General features: G+C 48.4%; 1 long non-coding RNA gene across 1 annotated transcript in view; it reads right to left on the reverse strand.

The window, feature by feature from the left end:
• The window catches only part of LOC138249208 (uncharacterized), a 110,560-nt gene extending 104,542 nt beyond the window's left edge, over nt 1-6,018 (reverse strand). Inside the window, exon 1 of the long non-coding RNA XR_011194785.1 lies at nt 5,918-6,018. This is a non-coding gene — a long non-coding RNA (uncharacterized lncRNA). The remainder of the gene's footprint in view (nt 1-5,917) is intronic.
• Between the last annotated feature and the right edge of the window lie 3,653 nt (nt 6,019-9,671).

Below are 9,671 nucleotides of genomic sequence, written 5' to 3' on the forward strand. Positions count from 1 at the left end.
GGAGGTTTGTGAAGGGATATGGATCCATTGTGACAGCCCTCACAGAACTCACCTCCAAGACAATGCCCAAGAAAGTAAACTGGACTGTAGAATGCCAACAGGCCTTTGACACCCTAAAACAAGCTATGTGCACAGCACCAGTTCTAAAAGCTCCAGATTACTCCAAGCAGTTCATTGTGCAAACAGATGCCTCTGAACATGGGATAGGGGCAGTTTTGTCCCAAACAAATGATGATGGCCTTGACCAGCCTGTTGCTTTCATTAGCAGGAGGTTCCTCCCCAGGGAGCAGCGTTGGAGTGCCATTGAGAGGGAGGCCTTTGCTGTGGTTTGGTCCCTGAAGAAGCTGAGACCATACCTCTTTGGTACTCACTTCCTAGTTCAGACTGACCACAGACCTCTCAGATGGCTGATGCAAATGAAAGGTGAAAATCCAAAACTGTTGAGGTGGTCCATTTCCCTACAGGGAATGGACTTTATAGTGGAACACAGACCTGGGACTGCCCATGCCAATGCAGATGGCCTTTCCAGGTTCTTCCACTTAGAAAATGAAGACTCTCTTGGGAAAGGTTAGTCTCATCCTCTTTCGTTTGGGGGGGGGTTGTGTAAGGAAATGCCTCCTTGGCATGGTTACCCCCTGACTTTTTGCCTTTGCTGATGCTATGTTTTGAATTGAAAGTGTGCTGAGGCCTGCTAACCAGGCCCCAGCACCAGTGTTCTTTCCCTAACCTGTACTTTTGATTCCACAATTGGCACACCCTGGCATCCAGATAAGTCCCTTGTAACTGGTACCTCTGGTACCAAGGGCCCTGATGCCAGGGAAGGTCTCTAAGGGCTGCAGCATGTATTATGCCACCCTAAGAGACCCCTCACTCAGCACAGACACACTGCTTACCAGCTTGTGTGTGCTAGTGAGAACAAAATGAGTAAGTCGACATGGCACTCCCCACAGGGTGCCATGCCAGCCTCTCACTGCCTATGCAGTATAGGTAAGACACCCCTCTAGCAGGCCTTACAGCCCTAAGGCAGGGTGCACTATACCATAGGTGAGGGTACCAGTGCATGAGCACTGTGCCCCTACAGTGTCTAAGCAAAACCTTAGACATTGTAAGTGCAGGGTAGCCATAAGAGTATATGGTCTGGGAGTCTGTTTTACACGAACTCCACAGCACCATAATGGCTACACTGAAAACTGGGAAGTTTGGTATCAAACTTCTCAGCACAATAAATGCACACTGATGCCAGTGTACATTTTATTGTAAAATACACCACAGAGGGCACCTTAGAGGTGCCCCCTGAAACCTAACCGACTATCTGTGTAGGCTGACTGGTTCCAGCAGCCTGCCACACTAGAGACATGTTGCTGGCCTCATGGGGAGAGTGCCTTTGTCACTCTGAGGCCAGTAACAAAGCCTGCACTGGGTGGAGATGCTAACACCTCCCCCAGGCAGGAGCTGTAACACCTGGCGGTGAGCCTCAAAGGCTCACCCCTTTGTCACAGCACCGCAGGACACTCCAGCTAGTGGAGTTGCCCGCCCCCTCCGGCCCCGGCCCCCACTTTTGGCGGCAAGGCCGGAGAAAATAATGAGAATAACAAGGAGGAGTCACTGGCCAGTCAGGACAGCCCCTAAGGTGTCCTGAGCTGAGGTGACTCTTACTTTTAGAAATCCTCCATCTTGCAGATGGAGGATTCCCCCAATAGGATTAGGGATGTGACCCCCTCCCCTTGGGAGGAGGCACAAAGAGGGTGTACTCACCCTCAGGGCTAGTAGCCATTGGCTACTAACCCCCCAGACCTAAACACGCCCTTAAATTTAGTATTTAAGGGCTCTCCCTGAACCTAGAAATTAGATTCCTGCAACAACAAGAAGAAGGACTGCCTAACTGAAAACCCCTGCAGAGGAAGACCAGAAGACAACAACTGCCTTGGCTCCAGAAACTCACCGGCCTGTCTCCTGCCTTCCAAAGAACTCTGCTCCAGCGACGCCTTCCAAAGGGACCAGCGACCTCTGAATCCTCTGAGGACTGCCCTGCTTCGACGACGACAAGAAACTCCCGAGGACAGCGGACCTGCTCCAAAAAGACTGCAACTTTATCCAAAGGAGCAGCTTTAAAGAACCCTGCAATCTCCCCGCAAGAAGCGTGAGACTTGCAACACTGCACCCGGCGACCCCGACTCGGCTGGTGGAGAACCAACACCTCAGGGAGGACCCCCGGACTACTCTACGACTGTGAGTACCAAAACCTGTTCCCCCTGAGCCCCCACAGCGCCGCCTGCAGAGGGAATCCCGAGGCTTCCCCTGACCGCGACTCTCTGAAACCTAAGTCCCGACGCCTGGAAAAGACCCTGCACCCGCAGCCCCCAGGACCTGAAGGACCGGACTTTCACTGCAGAAGTGACCCCCAGGAGCCCCTCTCCCTTGCCCAAGTGGAGGTTTCCCCGAGGAAGCCCCCCCTTGCCTGCCTGCAGCGCTGAAGAGATCCCTTGATCTCTCATTGACTTCCATTGCGAACCCGACGCTTGTTCTAACACTGCACCCGGCCGCCCCCGCGCCGCTGAGGGTGAAATTTCTGTGTGGGCTTGTGTCCCCCCCCGGTGCCCTACAAAACCCCCCTGGTCTGCCCTCCGAAGACGCGGGTACTTACCTGCAAGCAGACCGGAACCGGGGCACCCCCTTCTCCCCATTGAAGCCTATGCGTTTTGGGCACCACTTTGAACTCTGCACCTGACTGGCCCTGAGCTGCTGGTGTGGTAACTTTGGGGTTGCTCTGAACCCCCAACGGTGGGCTACCTTGGACCAAGAACTGAACCCTGTAAGTGTCGTACTTACCTGGTAAAACTAACAAAAACTTACCTCCCCCAGGAACTGTGAAAATTGCACTGTGTCCACTTTTAAAATAGCTATTTGTGAATAACTTGAAAAGTATACATGCAATTGAAATGATTCAAAGTTCCTAATGTACTTACCTGCAATACCTTTCAAACAAGATATTACATGTTAAATTTGAACCTGTGGTTCTTAAAATAAACTAAGAAAAGATATTTTTCTATAACAAAACCTATTGGCTGGATTTGTCTCTGAGTGTGTGTACCTCATTTATTGTCTATGTGTATGTGCAACAAATGCTTAACACTACTCCTTGGATAAGCCTACTGCTCGACCACACTACCACAAAATAGAGCATTAGTATTATCTCTTTTTACCACTATTTTACCTCTAAGGGGAACCCTTGGACTCTGTGCATGCTATTCCTTACTTTGAAATAGCACATACAGAGCCAACTTCCTACAGCTCCAAAATGAGGAAAAGCAAATTAACCCTTTTTCTCAGTTATTTTACACCATTGTTTCAGCCATACAGATGCTGAAACTCTTTTTGTTTCTGACACTTCATAGACTGGGGTTCCTTCGGGCAGGACTTCTTTACCCTCTCGTACTCGAATGAACACAACTCTCCTCAGTGCACTTCTTAATACTTTGAAAAATTTCATTTTTGCACAAATTCAATTAACCACAACACATTTTGAACAAATCAGGAAGTAATTTAAATCCCACAATCTTTTTCGTAAGCTGTTTTTAACCAATAGCAACAAGGTACTGTCCACCAGTACCACCGCAGCTTCGCACTAATCGACCTATACTAGCACTATACAGAATGACGTCACAGTCTCTTATCTGAGCAGGTGCAATCGCTTCGCAATTGTCTCTCACACAATTGCTCACTCAGACCAAATGCAAAATACTGTGAGCAAAAACTAACAACCTGTCTGCACAGTATGGGTAAGAACTCAAGCACTCTGAAAGCTGTACAGGTATGCACTTCTGACTGTGGCTTTCATAACTACACAACGAGTGACGCTTGACCAGTAATTCTCACTCCTGGTTGAAATATATCCTCCAGAGGCCTTTCGGATTTAATAAATCCAACCACCGACACTCACTCAAGAAAAACTATTGCCATGCTCAACAATGTCGCATGACAAGTACCTCACTGCAGACAATAAATTAAGGCCCTCATTATGACTTTGGTGGTCAGGTGACTACCATGCCGGCGACGGCGGTAGTACCGTCGCCAGGCTAGCAGTAATGACCCTCAAATAATTACCATGGCAGTGATCCCTCCCATAGACAGCTAATGTACCACCCCAACCACCAGTGCGGTACGACCACTGAACACGGCGGTAGCAATCTCCAGGCAGGCAGAAGACAAGGATCCGCTCATCATATTATGACATAGCAGACCGCCAGGATTTCAGGGGCATCAGCAATGCCACCAAAAGCCTGACGGAAACACATCATTTAGAAGGAGACACTCACCTCCAGGGACACAGAGGAGTCCATAGCCACCATGGAACCAGAACTGGAAGTCTACTCAATGCTGTACCATGCCATGGCCATCTTGAAGCACCTACGCCGATGAAGATGAAGATGATTACAGCCGCCTAGCACAAAAGGGAGGGAGGGAACCATCCTCAAAGTTAATCCAAAGTAACAGAACCCAGGAGCAAAGAAAGCCGGATCAACAAATGGAGGGATAGGGATGAATAATGGTCCAGTGTATAACCTCCCCTATTGAATAAGCTATGCAACAAAATACACTGTTCCAAAAAGGAAGGAGGAGAGAGAAGTCCTAATTCTAGGAGCAAGAATCCTCACACACCTAAATGGGTGTCATGCTTCATCATCGGAATTGCTCCTCGTCAGACTGGCACTGCAATGTCTGACGGCCACCCCCGCAGGGGGGCTCTTTGCTGGAGATCTTTACTCGATGATGCCGAGACCCCAAAAGTGAGCTTGGAAAGAGGAAAGAAAGAAAGAGAGTAGCAATAAGGATTAAAATTGGCTCAGGACCAAAAACCTAGGAATAACAATTTTATTCAACCATGGAGGGTGAAGGCCAAGATTAAAACTAATGAGGAGAGTGAAATGAGTATAATGGTCAAAACACTCTCAACCACATATAATGGAGAAAGGAAGGTGTGGAATTACCAGACCGTCCCTGAAACAAGGGTCAACATGTTTCGTGTCTTTAATGGTCCAAAAGGATCCAGCGACGCTTCTTCAGGACCAGGTGGAAATATACTTCTCTTGTATACAACTGAAAAAACTCCTAAAGACTAAGATTGTCATTTATCTGTACTCCAGTCACTTACACTAATTGTGTGTATTTTGAACATCATATTCCTAACTGTCGCCCTGCACTCAAAAGAACACAGGTAACAAGAAAATCATGAAGTTGCAACATATTGATTTTGAACTACAAAAGAAAGTGTCGTTTTAGGTAAAAAAACACGCTGTGATGGTGCAGGTAGTGGCACACTAGTGCATGCAAATCTGTTAATTGGCTTACCCTCTCATTAAAGGAATGAGCTTCATGGGACAGCGGGGGCCCAATGGCCGGGCATAAACTATCTAGTCATTAAAAAAACAAAAAGAAATGGCTGTTATTGAAGGAAATCATGGTATAATGCCCACAGACAACAATAAAGTGAAAATGTCCACTTGTTGAGAAAATAGCTATGACGGGACACACTGATCTCTTACAACGACGTTGTGCAGGAATCCAAAACCATGTAATTCTTGATCAGTAGATGCAAGGTCAAAAGGACAATCACAATGAGCAGATAGAGTCATACTAAGTGAGCCCTCTCTGGTTTAAAGTTTGGTAGAATATTGATAACATTCTCGCACACTAGTAACTAGTACTGAAAGAGAGTCCAGACAAGCTGCATCATAATTACATATCATCAATAGCACCGACTGATGTACTTAGGTCCTTAGGGGCAGCCTGTAGGTTTACGGAACTCCATCAAACAAACTGCCAAAGAAAAAAGGGCAGCTGCAGTACAGCGCCCGTCTCTGACGAAAAGGGCCAAGCAAAAACGTAATAAAAATGAGTATCGCTTTGTAGAACTTACTTGAGTTGCTCCTTTGCCAAAGCGGTAAACCTACCCCTGGCCGGGCTCCCGAAGGAATAGGGAGAACGTGGAGTGCGGGGAAGAAAAACCCACTTGCCGGAAGCGGGTGCGTCGGGCTGACGCGTGTGTTGCTAAGCAACACAACCGTGACGGAGCAGAACGCTTCGGTCGTGTTAAGGAAAGAACAAAAACAAAAAGAGGACTGTGCCTCACTACCCCTTGCTATTGTTAGAGAATGATCGATATCCGAAAGGGGCTACGTCGGTCAGAGTGAAAAAAGAAGAAAAGCAGGAAGGATCTTAGAGCAAATGAGACTCTCATATCAAGTAAGCTCATCACAAGTGTAATGCACCCATATAAGTAGAGGCAACAGTACAGAGGGCTGGAAGTGAGCGCTCAATGATGTTTGGTTGAGTAAAACAGAGTCCAGCTGTATAAAATAGAATAATTTAATGGAAAAACGCCACAGTAGTCATGAAAACGATAATCCTCAAAGGGAGAACATGGTACAGATGCATGATGGCAGCGGGCACCTAGAAGGGACTAATCCAGGTGATTAGGATGGATTGACAGAGGAACAAAGTCTTGATTAGACCCCCACCATAGATCTAATTATCTTTGTGACAGGCTAATCCAAGGGATATCATCATTAAGTCCCCTGATATGGGTGTTTAATTTATACACCCAACGCTGTTCAAGTTCAAAAAGGGCTCACGTGTCCTTTGGTGGGCAGGTCTGCAGAATAACCCACCACATGTCATCTGGGCTATGGTTCACCTCAATGTTGTGTATGCTGAGTTTGGTTGTGGTGCGGCCACATCTGATGTTACTCCGATGCTCGATAATTCTCAGTTTGACTGCTCTTGTGGTCATGCCTACATAACGCAACTTACACGGGCACGTAATCAAGTAGACGCAATTACGAGTGTTGCAATTGGTGTGCTTCAGTAGCCGCCATGTGCCTATTGGGTCAAGTTCGAGGGTATCAATGCGTTTCGTGGGTATACACACATTGCAATTGCCACAGGGAAAATGGCCTGCAACCAGTGGAGTGTCCCACAATGCCCTTTGTCTACATGGAGTAACGCCAGAACGTGGTCGAGTATGGACCAACATATCCCCAATGTTGGTCATTCTTTTGAAAGCTAAGAGAGGTTTAGGAATGTCTACTCCTCCACTACACAGGAAGTTCCATCTTTTGTTAACCACCTTCTTTATGGTGTTGGACAAGGGGGTGAATGTGGATATGCAGGTCAGCTTATTATCTGTAGGTCAAGGACTTGTTAGCAATAATGCGTCCCGGTTACAATTTTTGGCTTGTTTGTAAGCTGTTTTCACCACATGAACCGGGTAGTGGCGTTCACTCAATTTGTTCGAAAGATCCTTGGCTTGAATGTTAAATGTGAGTAAACTGGTGCAATTCCGACGTAGTTGAAGGAACTGACCGTAGGGAAGATTATCTCCTATTGCTCTAGGGTGGTGGCTTTCATAAAGTAATAGGCTATTGCGATCAGGAGGCAAAGGAGCAACTCAAGTAAGTTCTGCAAAGCGATACTCATTTTTATTACGTTTTTGCTTGGCCCTTATCGTCAGACATGGGCGCTGTACTGCAACTGCCCTTTTTTGTTTGGCAGTTTGTTTGATGGAGTTCCGTAAACCTACAGGCTGCCCCTAATGACCTGAGTACTTCAGTCAGTGCTATTGATGATATGTAATTATGATGCTGCTTGTTTGGACTCTCTTTCAGTACTAGTTACTAGTGTGCGAGAATGTTCTCAATATTCTACCGAACTTTAAACCAGAGAGGGCTCACTTAGTATGACTCTATCTGCTCATTGTGATTGTCCTTTTGACCTTGCATCTACTGATCAAGAATTACGTGGTTTTGGATTCCTGCACAACGTCGTTGTAAGAGATCAGTGTGTCCCGTCATAGCTATTTGCTCAACAAGTGGACATTTTCACTTTATTGTTGTCTGTGGGCATTATACCATGCTTGCCTTCAATAACAGCCATTTCTTTTTGTTTTTTTAATGACTAGATAGTTTATGCCCGGCCATTGGGCCCCCGCTGTCCCATGAAGCTCGTTCCTTTAATGAGAGGGTAAGCCAATTAACATATTTGCATGCACTAGTGTGCCACTACATGCACCATCACAGCGTGTTTTTCACCTAAAACAACACTTTCTTTTGTTGTTCAAAATCATCTAACCCTGGCGGTCGGTGATAAAGCGGCGGCCAACCCGCCAACAGGCCGGCGGTCCAAAAAATGGAATTCTGACCCTGGCGGGAACCGCCAACACAGGCCGCCACTTTAACACTCCGATCGCCACGGCGGGACAAACAAACAGCGCGGCGGTCACCGCCAACAGACAGGCGGCAGACAATGTACCGCCCACACTATCACAACTCACCAATCCGCCACCTTTTCCGGGGCGGGAGCACTGCCGATAAAAACACGGCGGAAACAGACTACGAACGGGAAAACGCTCACCTCTATGCACTCCACGAGGAAGGAGGACAGCATGGAACCCAAATTAAACATCCTACCTGCTCACGTCTACCTGCTCAACTACCACGAGTACGAACGCCGGCGCAGACGACAACGGTGAGTACTGCACCTACGACACAGGGGAGGGGGGAGGAGGAAAGGTTACGGCACTCACATATGCGACCCCCCCCCAAACTATGTACACACCAATGCAGAGCAAAAAGTCACAGTGACACCACCCAAACCCCCCGGAAAAATGCAAAGACATAATTAAATAGAGAAACAAAATTTATGTAAAAAATAGCCTCTGTTAAGTCATGGTCAAATAGCAATAAAAATAATACAAAAGTAAATAAATATTTTGTGCAATCGATAAACCGAGGCCATTAGTCCTGCACATTTAACGAAATGCCAAGTGTCCGTGGGCCAAAGTGTAGCAACACAAGGGCAAAGCCCACACAGGAGACCTGAGTCCGTTGGAGAGAACACTGCTGGGGCCTCTGATGATAAAACTACAGGCACCTCAGGGGGAAGGGAAGGGGGGGCACCACAGCCACATGAGTACACGATGCCAGATCCACGAAGGGGCCACCATGCCCACTGTGCCATCCTGGGGAGTGCAAAGCCACAGTCTCTCAATGTCTCTACAGTGGGTGGTTTGCCCACTGTGCCATCCTGGGGAGTGCAAAGCCACAGTCTCTCAATGTCTCTACAGTGGGTGGTTTGCCCACTGTACAATCCTGGGGAGTGCAAAGCCACAGTCCATCAGGTGGATTACAGAGATCACTGGTCATGGAGGAGGCATGGTGGGCACAGTGAACCGGGAACAGTAGCTCGACACAGAACCGGCACTGTCATTGTGCCAGCGGTGCTTGAGACGGCGGGGCCCAGCGGAGCGTGCTTGACAGGAAGGACCCAGCGGAGCGGTGCTTGAGACGGCAGGGCCCAGCGGAGCGGTGCTTGAGACGGCGGGGCCCAGCGGAGCGGTGCTTGACAGGAAGGGCCCAGCGGAGCGGTACTTGACAGGAAGGGCCCAGCAGAGGGGTGCTTGACAGGAAGGGCCCAGCGGAGCGGTGCTTGAGACGGCGGGGCCCAGCGGAGCGCTGCTTGACAGGAAGGGCCCAGCGGAGCGGTGCTTGACAGGAAGGGCCCAGCGGAGCGGTGCTTGAGACGACGGGCCCAGCGGAGCGGTGCTTGACAGGAAGGGCCCAGCGGAGCGGTACTTGACAGGAAGGGCCCAGCGGAGCGGTGCTTGACAGGAAGGG

This window comes from Pleurodeles waltl, chromosome 8, assembly GCF_031143425.1.
Source record: "Pleurodeles waltl isolate 20211129_DDA chromosome 8, aPleWal1.hap1.20221129, whole genome shotgun sequence".
Taxonomy (NCBI): domain Eukaryota; kingdom Metazoa; phylum Chordata; class Amphibia; order Caudata; family Salamandridae; genus Pleurodeles; species Pleurodeles waltl.